This window comes from Myxine glutinosa, chromosome 1 (assembly GCF_964187855.1).
Source record: "Myxine glutinosa chromosome 1, kmMyxGlut1.1, whole genome shotgun sequence".
In the NCBI taxonomy this organism is placed as follows: domain Eukaryota; kingdom Metazoa; phylum Chordata; class Myxini; order Myxiniformes; family Myxinidae; genus Myxine; species Myxine glutinosa.
Genome location: NC_136261.1, coordinates 322,007,306 through 322,022,099, shown reverse-complemented (window position 1 = coordinate 322,022,099; position 14,794 = coordinate 322,007,306). Strand labels below are relative to the sequence as shown.

The 14,794-nt window shown below is 42.7% G+C and overlaps 1 long non-coding RNA gene across 1 annotated transcript; it reads right to left on the bottom strand.

The window, feature by feature from the left end:
- Positions 1–1,109: 1,109 nt before the first annotated feature.
- Positions 1,110–8,594, bottom strand: LOC137419490 (uncharacterized). Its single transcript, XR_010982901.2, has 2 exons — positions 7,991–8,594; positions 1,110–2,115 (listed from the first exon to the last, which is right to left on the bottom strand). It is a non-coding gene; the product is annotated as an uncharacterized LOC137419490 (long non-coding RNA).
- Positions 8,595–14,794: the final 6,200 nt, after the last annotated feature.

Here is a 14,794-nt window from a genome sequence, read left to right as displayed (position 1 = left end):
GATCACGGCGGGAAACCGCCACCAAACCGCTGCGATGGTCACAACCCACGAGAGCGTGCCCGAGGAAACAGCGAGCAGGCGAAGGAGCCGGGCAGGCGAAGCAGGGAGCAGAGCCGGGGCTATGCAGAGGGCAGACTCAATGGCCAAAAAATCCGCACGACCACCAAAAAAGAAAGCAACTGACAGTGGCCCGGTCGAAGAAGCGGCGAGCATGTGACGCCTGCGTCCTCTTCATACCGGACTGGAAGCGGAAGCTTTGTGTATATAGCGGAAGCTATATATATATATGTATGTGTGTATGTATATATATATATATATATATATGTGTGTATATATGTGTGTATATATGTGTGTATATATGTGTGTATATATGTGTGTATATATATATATATATATATATATATATATATATATATATAGATATATATAAATATAATTTCATTCTCCATCCTAATGTGCGCACGAAATGACGTCACCGTCACGAACGTACGCTTTGCCACTCCCACGATGAAGTGGCCGGTGGCAGCACTGTCTGACCCCACATCCCAATATACACTTCATCGCACCTTTGGTGGCCTCAAAAACGGATGTCGTTGCCAACGTGTGGTAGGACAAAACCTTGCCCAGATCAAGTACCCAAGTACTATACCCATTACCCAAGCACTTGAAAATATTTACAAAATTAAGGCATCGTTCAAAAAAGAAGTTCAACTGGCTCTCCTGTCCTACCTCATAAAATAATCCTGTCCTAAAATAAAGCAATTTTAATACTGCACTGGTGTGAAGTGTATTGCTTGAACATCTGGTCGTCATGCCAATCAAAACAGGTGCTCTTGAATCGATTGTTTCATCACTAAAACCAACTACATTTGGGTGTTTTTGGGAAGATGGTATCCCTCCTATGAGGTCCCCCAAAGCTGAGTTTAAGTTTTAACATTATTGTACCAACATTGAGGATCGAGGTCCTGTTCTGCTGGTAGATTATTGGTTTTGGAGCCAGGAGCCAGGCAGGCAGAAGGACCACCTAACTGGAGCCAGGCAGAAGGATTGGATGCGGACAGCATCCAGCATGCCTTAAAGTATAAAACAAATGAGAACAAACCACCAGGTTGAAGTTGGTGTGGTCCATATAAATTTATTAAATTTGTGCACGTGTATACATTAACAATTTACATGCTGAATTGTGATTGGTTACTGTCATTTGTCATTAAATGCACAACCCATGCTCCAAGTACACAGCAATATCCAAGTACTGTATACCGAGTACGCAAGTGTTAACTGTCGCCAGGTACGGAAAAGATACATATGCAATTACAACCACAATAAAGCCTTACAACGACACTACAAATGCTTATATAGCCTGAATATAGCAAACAAATAAAACCTTTCAATGATAAATAAAAAATTTAAATGCATGGGAAATAGGCTGGAGTATATTCTTCTTCACCATCATGCATTTGATACCCTCGGAGGGTCCTTGTATTCTCTTTCCCGTTGTCACCTCCACCAGGCAGTCTAATTGGCTCAGCTTAGGAATCCACTCTCATATCTTACTCCAATGTTTGCCTCACATCGCAGATTCCATTTCATTATTTAAGTTTTGATGATCTTGAAGAAATAAGTTATTTTACCTCCAACAATGGCAGTCAAATTTGATGGATTAAACAATCGAGTGAAACATTTCTACAACCTGTACATTGAAAGAAACGTAAAACATGAAAAGCAGCATTGCAGAAAATGATGATAATCCTAATTTGCAGATAACCGGATGACACGAATCATCAAAGATGGATATTACCGATGATTGATTAGAGTTCTGCCATAAACTACTAAGGTATGCTATCCAATGCAGCATACACAAAATATTATGACAGCAACAATAATGCCATTATTATTCAAGACAACCAGCTTTAATTTACCTCACCCTGACTATATTTTCAACAACTACCAAAAATATTGATCTATATTCATTAAACGAGCTAATATTTTGTGTGATATCGTGTTGATTTCAATTTGAAAATGAAGCAAGTGCTCATCCCATTGGACTTTCCTTCATGCTTTCATTTCATCCTGCGAGTTGCAGGCAACCACCAGGGCAATGATCATGGCCAGGATCTGCAACAGAAACAAGATTTTATTAAGCAGTGTTTTAAATCGATATACAGTCACGTGAAAAAGTAAGTACACCCCATGTAAAGTTTTGACTTTTTCAACATATTTCAACATACAGCTATTTGATCTTCATTTCCACAATATTGATAGATAAAGGTGATATAACATAACAAATATAATATAACATATAACATATAACGTATAATAATGATATAATATAACATATAATAATATATAACATATAATATAACATATAAGATATAATATAACAAAACATCTGGACTGGTCTCCCATCTCTACTGCCTCTGACATCAACTCATCCTGGGAATTCTTCCAAAGTAAATTGCTCTCTCTCTCATGCACAGATATATATATATATTTTTTTGTATACAAGATCGAGGCTCGTGAAAGAGCGAACATTAATCACACAGAAAGACAAACCGACACAAAAACATATAACATCGGGAGCGGTAGACAAGATGGGGAGAGAGGGGGAAGGACACAAACACAACATTTGAGAGCAGGGACCGAGAGACATGGAGACATCGAGAGATCTGAGAGAGGGCGAGGGCTTTGGGGGGCGGGGGCATGGGAAGGGGGGGGGTGTGGGAGAGGTATAAAACACATATGGACACGGCCAGGACTTCCAGGAAAGAAGTTGGAATTTCAAACAAGGTGGATCTGGGGTGAATTAGCGGGGGTAGAAAAGATCAAGGTTTTGGATGATAATATAATAACCACCTTTAGAGGCCATTTTTCCCCGCAAGCGGGGGTTGGCCTTTTTCGGGAACCGTGGTTGTTGTTGTTTTTCGGTCCCCTTTTTGAAGCAATGTTTTGCGGCCGGATGCCCTTCCTGACGCCAACCCTTTTTGCCGCCTTTAACGACAAACAGGGAATTACCAGTGAACTAGTCCTCAATTAGCCGACCTCGGAAGGATGACAGGCTGAGTCAACCCCCCTGGCGTTAATTCAGCGATCGACCGGGATTCGAACCCAGGATCCTAGGATCCTAAGCTGACACCCTAGCCACTAGCCCAACACCAGGGTTATGTAAAGGATGGGGGAAGATAAGAGATGGTGGTGAACAGCTGTTTTAAAGACCTGGAGGGAGGAGTGGGATTGAAGGGAGTGAGGGAGTTTGTTCCAGAGGCGGGAGAAAAGAGATTTTGGTTTATCCCATCTCGTCTTCAGTTGTCATACCCTTCCTCCCGTCCATGGTACACGGAATCTTGTGGTGAGGCTATTGCCCAGAAACAACTTGCTTTTGTCTCCTGGAAAGCAAATCCAACGGAAGGAAATCTCATTTCCTTTCACAAAGCCCGAAACAAGTGTGTGTCCACCCTCAGGAGAGCCAGGAAACAATATCTCTCCGTTCTCAGGACAGAACTCTCTTATCTATCTCCCTCTTCCAAATCCTGGTGGCGTCTGGTCAAATCTGTTTCTGGTGTTTGTTCCCCCTCCATCCCCTCCCTCACCTCAAACGGCCACACGGCTGACTCCGCGCGTGAAAAAGCTGAATGCCTCAACTCTGTGTTTGCCTCTAAATCTTGTGTCCCAAACCCATCCCTCTCTGTACCCACCATACCCAGTCGTACCCAGCTGCTCCTGGACTCTGTGTCCTTTCCTCCTGACAAGGTGGAAAAGTTTCTCTCAACCCTCGACTCTGATTCTGCAACTGGACCTGACGGCATCAGCCCACGGGTCCTAAAAGCTTGTTCTTCCGCTCTTTCACTCCCTCTCTCTGTTCTCTTCACACTCTCTTTTGCCCAAGGTCATCTGCCATCTGCTTGGAAATCTGCCAACATCACCGCTTTGCACAAAAAAGGTGCAAAAACAGATCCCAGCAACTACAGACCAATCAGCCTTCTCTCAATTATCAGTAAAGTCATGGAATCCATCATTGTTTCAGATATGAAATCTTTCCTCTTCTCCAATGGCTTGATCTCTGATCATCAATTTGGTTTCAGACCTGGTCACTCTACTCTGGACATGCTGCTACTGCTTTCTCAGCAATGGATGGAGGTCCTCAATGCCAAACAGGAAATTAGAGCTGTCTCCCTTGACATATCACGTGCCTTCGATACGGTCTGGCACCCCGCTCTGCTCACCAAACTCTCCTCTGTTGGTATCCATGGAAATCTCCACGCATGGTTGGCGGACTTCCTCTCTAGTCGTAGTCAACGTGTGGCCCTGAATGGGTTTCTCTCATCTCCTCTTCCTGTTCAGGCTGGAGTTCCCTAAGGCAGTGTTCTGGGCCCTGTGCTTTTTCTGGTCTTCATCAATGATCTCGCCGACTCTCTTGAAAATCCTCTCTGTCTCTTTGCTGATGACTCTACTCTGTGTCGCTCCATTCTTCATCCCTCAGATCGGCAGTCTGCAGCCTCCTCACTCTCTGCAGACCTGGACAAAATCACAGACTGGGCAAACAAGTGGAACATGTCTTTCAATCCTGACAAATCTCACACTCTTACGATGTCTCTCCGAAAAGACCGACTGGACAACCCTCCCATCTACTTTCTGAATAATCCTCTCCAAGAAGTTCTGTCACTCAAACTTTTGGGTCTCACTATCTGCCATGATCTTTCCTGGGAAAACCACATTTCAAATCTGGCCTCCAAAGCCAGTCGCCGACTGGGCATCCTCCGTCGTGCGAAGTCCTTCCTTGGCACACCTGAGCTCCTCACCACGTACAAGGCTTTCATCCGCAGCTCAATGGAATACTGTTCTCCCCTCTGGGCTGGTGCTCCTGCCTCACACCTAGCTCGTCTTCATGCTGTTGAAAGCAAAGCATTCAGAATCATTGGAATCTCCCGCGATTAAGCTAACTCCAAGGGCCCCTCACTCACTCACCGCAGGCAGGTTGGTGGTCTTTCCGTCTTCTACCGACTCCTCTCTGGCCTTGCCCCCCCAGCTCTCTCTGGGCTCTGTCCCGCAAATATTCCTACAGGTCGCACAAGATCTGCTTGTAACCCTCTTATGGTTAAACTGCCAAAATCAAGACTCTCTGCTCACCTTCACTCCTTCATTCCTCTTTTCTCCCGCCTCTGGAACAAACTCCCTCACTCTCTTCAATCCCACTCCACCCTCCAGGTCTTTAAAACAGCTGTTCACCACCATCTCTTATCTTCCCCCATCCAAAACCTTGATATTTTCTATCCCCGATAATTTCACCCCAAATACACTTTTTGAAATACCAACTTCTGTCCTGGAGGTCCTTGGTGTCCTTGTGTTTTATACTTCTCCCACCCCCCCCCCCCCCTTCCCACGCCTCCTTCCCCCAAGCCCTCTCCCTCCCACACATCTCCCTGCTCTTAAATGTTGTGTGCTCTCAAGTGTTTGTGTGCTTCCCATTCTCTTGTCTTCGGCTCCCTCTTTTTATATATTTTGTTTGTCTGGTTGATTTGTTTGTGAAGTAAATGTCAGCTCTTTCACGAGCCTCGATTCAGTATACAAAAAAAAACAAAAAAAACCATGAAACATTTGCATTTTGTAGTCCATTGTATAATTTAAATAAACATAAATGCAAATTTCGCATGTGGAAAAAGTAAGTACAACGTTGGCTCCAATAGGTGGTATTGCCCCCTTTGGCAGAAACAACCTCAAGTAGGCATTTCTTATAACTGTCTTCCAGTCTCTCACATCGACTGGGAGAAATTTTTGCCCACTCCTCCATGCAGAATTCTTTCAGCTATGCGGTTTGAGGGGTTTCTTGCATGCACAGCTCGTTTCAAATCCCCCCACAACATCTCGATGGGATTTAGATCCAGGCTTTGACTTGGCCATTCCAGAATCCTCCATTTCTTTCGTTTCAGCCATTCCTTGGTAGATTTACTGGTATGTTTAGGGTCATTGTCATGTTGCAAGGTCCACCTTTGGTTGAGCTTCAACTCTCCGACAGATGGCCTCACATTATCCTCAAGCACCCTCTGGTATAATGAAGAATTCATCGTGGATTCTATGATGGTGAGCTGCCCAGGCCCTGATGCAGCAAAGCTGCCCCAAACCATAATATTTCCACCACCATGCTTTGCAGTTGGTATCAGGTTCTTGTGGTCAAATTCTGTCTTTGGTTTTCGCCAAACATGTCTTCTGGTACTGTGGCCAAATAGCTCTACCTTTGACTCATCTGTCCAGAGCACATTGGTCCAGAAGTGCTGGTCTTCGCCTTGATGTTCATTTGCAAACTTTAGTCTTGCCCTGATGTTCTGGACAGCAAAGGTTTCCTCCTGGCACACCTCCCATGTGGATCAAATTTGTGCAGCCTCTTTCTAATGGTAGACCTGTGCACTTTGACATCAACAGTGGCAAGAGCTACCTGTAGGTCCCGTGATGACATTCTGGGGTTCTTTGAGACTTCTTTCAGCATCTTACGGTCTGCTCTCGGGCTGAACTTGCTGGGGCGGCCTGGCCTGAACAAGTTGGCAGTTGTTTGGAATCTTCTCCACTTGTAGATGATCTTCCGGACAGTGGAATGATTGATTTCAAATTGTTTGGAGATCTTTTTAAATCCCTTCCCAGATGCGTAGGCATCTATAACCTTCTTTCTGAAGGCCTCAGAGAGCTCTTTTGATCTAGCCATGGTGACGCCGCACACTTCAACAACAAAGAGCAAACCAAACTAAATGTCTGAGGTTTAAATAAGACAGGTTCCTCCAAGATCTTCTCTAACGATGTTCTAATCATTTTCACCTGAGCTGGTGCACCTGATTCTAATTTTAGGTCTTTGAAGTAGTGATAAATGTAGTGGTGTACTTACTTTTTCCACATGCGAAATTTGCATTTATGTTTATTTAAATTATACAATGGACTACAAAATGTAAATGTTTCATGATATTTGTTATATTATATCACCTTTATCTATCAATATTGTTGAAGTGAAGATCAAATAGCTGTATGTTGAAAAAGTCAAAATTTTACATGGGGTGTACTTACTTTTTCACGTGACTGTATGTGGGAACATTACATGCCCACACCAGGAATCGAACCCAGGTTCTCTGGAAAAAAGGTCCACCAACCATTAGGTTTTCCAGAGGACCTGGGTTCCATTCCTGGTCAGGGCATGGAATGTTCCCACATATATCAATTTATTTATTTAATACTGTTCATTGATGTAATCGGTATTTCATTTTCTCACATTTAAAAAATGTCCTGTTTTATTTATATAAATTCCACATTTATACAAATGTCAAACTGGAAAGTTAACATCGTGTAATGGAAGAATAAGGGAAATAGGTGGAGATGTTAGCCCTGTGGGTGGGTATGGGAGACAACCAGAGGTTGTGATGAAGTGTCAGATTAAAAGACGACAATGGTGGGAGTACAGTAACAGAGTTGAGTGAAATTTGCTTTTACTTATCAAACCAGGTTGAGCCTGATAGACTGTAGATCAGAGGATGACAAATTGCTTCAGATAAATTATTGCTATTTCCTCTGCTGCCTGTGGCTGGCTGCTGGTTGCATCATTGCTGGGAGCGTGGCAGTGCCGCTGATGCAGTATCCCGTTTTTTAAAACCAAAAGCACATTTTTAACCCAAAGATTTTAAATCTCAAGCTCTGACCAAAGAATAATCCCTTGGACGGATGTTAAAAGTGGGCGTCCCATCTTCCAGCAACGATTGGTGGACGTTAAGGATCCCATGGTGTCCTTGGTGAACAGTAGGCGAGCTATCGAGCCTGAGCAAATTCCACATTCCTTCTCTAACGTATAAGGGGCACTGCATCATGATACTCGCAGCCATGTGATGTACATGAAAGAAAAGGTGAGCCCTGACTCCTGACCTCATGTATTGAAAAGAGAAAGATTGAAAATATATTGCTCATCTGACAAGTTCCATCCTATTATATCTCCTTAAACCCATCCTGAAGAGTGAAGACAAACCTCAATAGCACAGATGCCCGCCACAATTCCTCCAATGATTTTGGCATTTTCCCTGAAAAAGGTAACCAGCTTGTCTCCGCAGGGCTGTGGAAACAAGAAGACATCGAGAATCACGGATTAGGTCTTTATGAACTATTGTATACACAAACTATGGATTTGTATGATAAGTGTTGGCATACATTTCTACAATTAAGTTGTATTAATGACAAAAAAATCAGTAATATAATCTTTTTGTCATTCCACATATATTGTGTGATCAAATGGCATGGATTTGTTATTAAACATCGAATAATGCTGGAAGGTAGGAAAGTGACCAGAAAAGAGTTTCTTCTTGTGCTATTTGCTTCCTGTTCACCGATCATGCGAGTAACATATTTCAATGCACAGTCAAGCGCCCATTAAAATAAAACAACTGCTTGGAGAGATGTCCATGTCCTCATACCTGACGATTCATTTCCAGGAATATAAATCTCCTTTGAATTAAAGCAAACACAGGATAGAAAAATACGGCTGCTTTTGATGGACCACTGTGTCCTGCATAATTTGGGGGGTTTTCCTATTTTTTTGTTTTGCCTAAAACACTTTCCAACACCGACTAAGGAAAATTTATATTTAATAATAGAGCATCACACTCACACACTCACACACACACTTATCGGGGATAATTACATATTACTTTTCACATCGCTACAAAGGCTCAGGCCCTGCAGAGCAATTGTATAAAATCCCCCCAAAAAAACTTTTTTTTCAAAATGTTCACGTTTATTTTGGCTGAAAACACTCCGTGACACTCACTGATGAATCTCTGAAAGTTTAACGAACATCCGTACAGCCATCTCTGATAAAAGTGGCGACACACACACACACACACACACACACACACACACACACACACACACACACACACACACACACACACACACACACACACACACACACACACACACACACACACACACACACACACACAGGCAGACACAGGCACACAGATAAAAAAAACTCCTTCCATACCCAAAGATGCACATAATCTCCCCCTGGAGTTTTTCATCCCTTATAATCATTACCTCTTCTTCTCCTTCCTAAGTCTCATTTAACAGCTCATTCACGCCTGTGTACTTTACAGAAGCGGGAAAAGCGGGGCACCTTGAACAAGTTTATAACATTTGGCTCTTCACCTGAAATTTCAAATAAATCAAACAAAACTTTTATTGTGGGTGAAAAACATGTTTTGACTTCAAGTTAAATTCTGCCAGAGGCAACATTAGTCAGCATTTTCCCATAACGGTCAATTTTGATGTTTAAAAAAAATCCCAAGAGGTTCAGCATGCCCTATGTGCAGTGTACATTGCACCTTGCAAGGGGGGTAGGTTGAACCGCACCCTGGGATTACCAATTAAGTTAAAAAGACAATAATTTAAGGTAATTACAAACTTTTGATGAACCCCAAACAGTGTAACATATTGAAATGTGACATAGTTTTGACTCCAAACTCATTACTGTCCTCTGTCATGGTGTATCAAGATGGTCTAACATGTAACCCTGCATGCAGTATAACGGACAATAGTGCAAAGATTGTCACCATGCAAACCTTTAATATTTTATTTATTTAGAACCTTAAATGTCTCATTTATGCAACTAATGGGATAATGAGACAATCCATCATGGTCTGTACCAAAATAACATTTTGCATTCATGGTGAGGTGGTATCAGTTTTTCAAACTCAACTCATTTTGAATAATAAAGTTAATTATAATTTAGAGTTCGCAAGTGGTGAGGCAAACAGCAGCTGCAGATTTCAAACCTCATCTTAACACGTCCATACTTATTAGTAATAGACGTGCCTCTGGTCGCTTTGCTGATGGGTTCCATTAAAAGACCGCATGATGTACTTCACAAACGTATTGCATGTATATCTGATAGTGTCAAGGAGGACGCAAAATGAAGTAAAAGTCGTGAAAATACGTTATTGTTTTTATACTCGTTCATAATAGGTAATTGGTGTTGTTGGTGTTGTTGTTGTTGTTGTTGTTGTTGTTGTTTGTGTGCTCCTTCCATATACTTTTATATAATTTTGCTATTTTACTTCAAAAAGTATTGTACACCACTCCTTTCCTATGCCATCTCCAGGCATTGCAAATCGTCATTGCCGGGCACCAAAGGGGGCTCGGCAGTGACGCACGCTGAAAGAGAGTACTCAGTTTTCACTCTGGTTTCTTGTTTGTTTGTTTTCTTTCTTGGTTGTCCGGGCGATATCTCAGCCATCCTTTGAGCTAGGAAGCTGAAATTTCGGCAACAGTCGTGAGCAAGTCCTTTGTCAAATACGGTATTTTTTGTTTTTTGAATAATCAATTAATTGAGGAGTTATTTAATTATTAGCGTTTAATTAAGTACTTATTTAATTAATTAAATTTCATTTCTCTTCTGACCATTATTAACTCAGGCACCTTTTGAGTTAGGAAGCTGATATTTGGACATGCCAATGACCAGGTGATTTGGCTGCAAAGGATATTTTTGATTTATTAATTAATCAATTAATCGATTAATTATTTAATTATTCGATTAATGACCCAAAAAATTTTTTTTTTTAAGTTACAGATTCTGATGAAATAGTGGTAGTTTATGTGTTCTCTGACCAAATTGATTACCAATTTAATTTTTTTATGATTATTATTTATTTATTTTCATTATTAATCATTTATTTATTTTCTTTCTCATTTGGCCAATATCTCAGGCACCTTTTGAGCTGGGAAGCTAATATTTGGACATAAGTGACCAAGTGATGTGGCTATCAAGGATATTTTTGATTTATTGATTAATCATTTCATCTATTAATTATTTATTGATTAATCGATTAATTATTTATTGAGTAATCAATTAATTATTTAATTTTTTATAAATGACTTATTTAATTAAATTTCTAAAAGATACATCTTCGGATGAAGCACTAGTGGTTTAGTTATGCGATTAGCCAATTGATTATGAAAATATTTTGTGATAATCTTTTATTGATTTTAATTATACAATTAATCAATCAATTAGTGTACACCTCTCCCTCCCAATGCAGCCTTAATGAGCTGCACTGCGGTATTGCCGGGCGCCGGAGGCGCCCCGGCAATGCCGCGCTGCAGCATATTTAATTATTTGGCATGGGGCGGTGTACTTTGAATGTATGTGTACTTGTTTGTTTTCTTTCTTGTTTTCTTTCTTGTTTGTCCGGGCGATATCTCAGCCATCCTTTGAGCTAGGAAGCTGAAATTTCGGCACAATAGTGAGCAAGTCTTTTGTCAAAAACGGTATTTTTGTTTTTGATTCATCAATAAATTGAGGAGTTATTTAATTATTAGCGATTAATTAAGTACTTATTTAATTAATCAAATTTCCTTTCTCTTCTGACCATTAACTCAGGCACCTTTTGAGTTAGGAAGCTGACATTTGGACATGCCAATGACCAGGTGATTTGGCTGCAAAGGATATTTTTGATTTATTAATTAATCAATTAATCGATTAATTATTTAATTATTCGATTAATGACAAAAAAATTTTTTTTTTTTAAGTTACAGATTCTGATGAAATAGTGGTAGTTTATGTGTTCTCTGACCAAATTGATTAATAATTTAATTTTTTTATGATTATTATTTATTTATTTTCATTATTAATCATTTATTTATTTTCTTTCTTTTTTTTTTCTGTATACAAGATCGAGGCTCGTGAAAGAGCGAACATTAATCACACAGAAAGACAAACAGACACACAAAACAAATAGCATCGAGAGCGGTAGACAAGATGGGGAGAGAGGGGGAAGGACACAAACACAACATTTGAGAGCAGGGACCGAGAGACATGGAGACATCGAGAGAACTGTGGGAGGGAGAGGGCTTTGGGGGGGAGGCATGGGAAGGGGGGGGGGGTGGGAGAGGTATAAAACATATGGACACTGCCAAGACTTCCAGGAAAGAAGTTGGAATTTCAAACAAGGTGGATCTGGGGTGAATTAGTGGGGGTAGAAAAGATCAAGGTTTTGGATGGGGGAAGATAAGAGATGGTGGTGAACAGCTGTTTTGAAGACCTGGAGGGAGGAGTGTGATTGAAGTGAGTGTGGGAGTTTGTTCCAGAGGCGGGCGAAAAGAGGAATGAAAGAGTGAAGGTGAGCAGAGAGCCGAGATTTCGGCAGTTTAACCATCAGAGGGTGGCTGGCAGATCTTGTGCGACCTGTAGGAATATTTGGGGGACAGAGCACAGAGAGAGCTGGGGGAGCAAGGCCGGAGAGGAGTCGGTAGAAGACAGAAAGACCACCTACCTGCCTGCGGTGAGTGAGTGAAAGGCCCTCAGAGATAGCTTCATCGCGGGAGATTCCAATGATTCTGAAAGCTTTGGATTCAACAGCGTGAAGCCGAGCCAGGTGTGAGGCAGGAGCACCAGCCCATAGGGGAGAACAGTATTCCATTGAGCTGCGGATGAAAGCCTTGTATATGTGGTGAGGAGCTCAGGTGTGCCTAGGAAGGACTTCGCACGACGGAGGATGCCCAGTCGGCGACTGGCTTTGGAGGCCAGCTTGGAAATGTGGTTTTCCCAAGAAAGATCATGGCAGATCGTGAGACCCAAAAGCTTGAGCGACAGAACTTCTTGGAGAGGATTGTTGAGAAAGTAGATGGGAGGGTTGTCCAGTCGATCTTTTCGGAGAGACATAGTAAGAGTGTGAGATTTGTCAGGATTGAAAGACATGTTCCACATGTTTGACCAGTCTGTGATTTTGTCCAGGTCTTCAGAGAGTGAGGAGGCTGCAGACTGCCGATCTGAGGGAAGAGGAATGGAGCGGCAGAGAGTGGAGTCATCAGCAAAGAGATACAGAGGATTTTCCAGAGAGTCGGAGAGATCATTGATAAAGACCAGAAAAAGCACAGGGCCCAGCACACTGCCTTGGGGAACTCCAGCCTGAACGGGAAGGGGAGATGAGAGAAATCCATTCAGGGCCACACGTTGACTACGACCAGAGAGGAAGTCCGCAAGCCATGCATGGAGATTTCCATGGATACCATAGGAGGAGAGTTTGGTGAGCAGAGCTGGGTGCCAGACCGTATGGAAGGCACGTGATATGTCAAGGGAGACAGCTCTGATATCCTGTTTGGCATTGAGGACCTCCATCCATTGTTGAGACAGCAGAAGCAGCATGTCCAGAGTAGAGTGACCTGGTCTGAAACCAAATTGATGATCAGAGATCAAGCCATTGGAGAAGAGGAAAGATTTCATATCCGAAGCAATGATGGATTCCATGACTTTGCTGATAATTGGGAGCAGGCTGATTGGTCTGTAGTTGCAAGGATCTGTTTTTGCACCTTTTTTGTGTAAAGCGGTAATGTTTGCTGATTTCCAGGATGCTGGCAGATGACCTTGAGCAAAAGATAGGGTGAAAAGAACAGAGAGAGGGTGAGATAGAGCGGCAGAGCAGGATTTTAGGACCCGTGGGCTGATGCCATCTGGTCCAGTTGCAGAATCAGAGTCGAGGTTTGACAAAAACTCCTCCACCTTGTCAGGAGAGAAGGTCACAGAGTCCAGGAGCAGTTTGGTTCGACTGGGAAAGGTGGGAACAGAGAGAGATGGGTTTGGGACTAAGGATTTTGAGGCAAACACAGAGTTGAGGCATTCGGCTTTGTCACGTGCGATGTCAACTGTGTGGCCATTTGAGGTAAGGGAGGGGATGGAGGGGGAACAAACACCAGAAACGGATTTGACCAGACGCCACCAGGATTTGGAGGAAGGAGACAGGTTTGAGAGTTCATTCTTGAGTGAGGAGAGATAGTGCTTCCTGGCACTCCTGAGGGTAGACACACACTTGTTCCGAGCTTGGTGGAAGGAACTGAGATTTCCTTCAGTTGGATTAGCCTTCCAAGAGGCAAAGGCAAGTTGTTTCAGGGCAACTGCCTCACCACGAGATTCAGTGTACCATGGACGGGAGGAAGGGTAAGACAACTGAAGGCGAGATGGGATAAATCTGTGCATGAGAGAGATCAGTTTGCTTTGGAAGAATTCCCAGGAAGAATTGATGTCAGAGGCAGTGGAGATGGGAGACCAATCCAGACGATTGATGGCTGCTTGAAGACCATCCCAGTCGGCCTGAGTGAAATGCCAGACTCGTCGACGCTGAGGAGGCTCTCTGAGAATGGCCAGAGAGATGTCCACTTTGACAAGCACATGATCAGAAGAACCGATTGGAGCAGAAGAAGAGCAGCAGACATTAGCAGGGAAGTTAGTCATAACCAAGTCTAGAAGAGAAGATACTCCATTGGCTGAGATCCGGGTCGGGAAATTGACAGATTGTGTCAATCCCAGTGAGTCACAGAAGTCCTTTGCTGAGGTGCCATGACTGGTGAGAGAGGAACCCACACCCAACCAGGTGGCATGATGACAATTGAAGTCACCACATATGAGGAAGAGAGAGTTGGGATGAGTGGATAGAAGTTGGTCCATGTTGTCAGACAGTGAAATGTAGATGGAGTCATCACTGTTTGGGGGACGGTACAGAACACATATGAACAAAAGGTGGGAGCGGAGAGGAAGCCGTAGCCAGAGGTACTCCTGGGGGTGAGGAGGAGAGAGGGCAGTGCAAGGAGAGTGAGGAAGAGAGTTTTTGATAAAGATAGCCACCCCACCACCAGGCCGAGGCTCAGGTCTATCATACCGGAGGAGGGAGTAACCAGGAAGAGATATTAAGGAATCAGAGACATCTTGAAGGAGGAAAGTCTCTGTTAAGCAGATCAAGTCTGGATTGTCAGAAGCAACCTGCATGGAGAGATCAGTCAGGTTTGA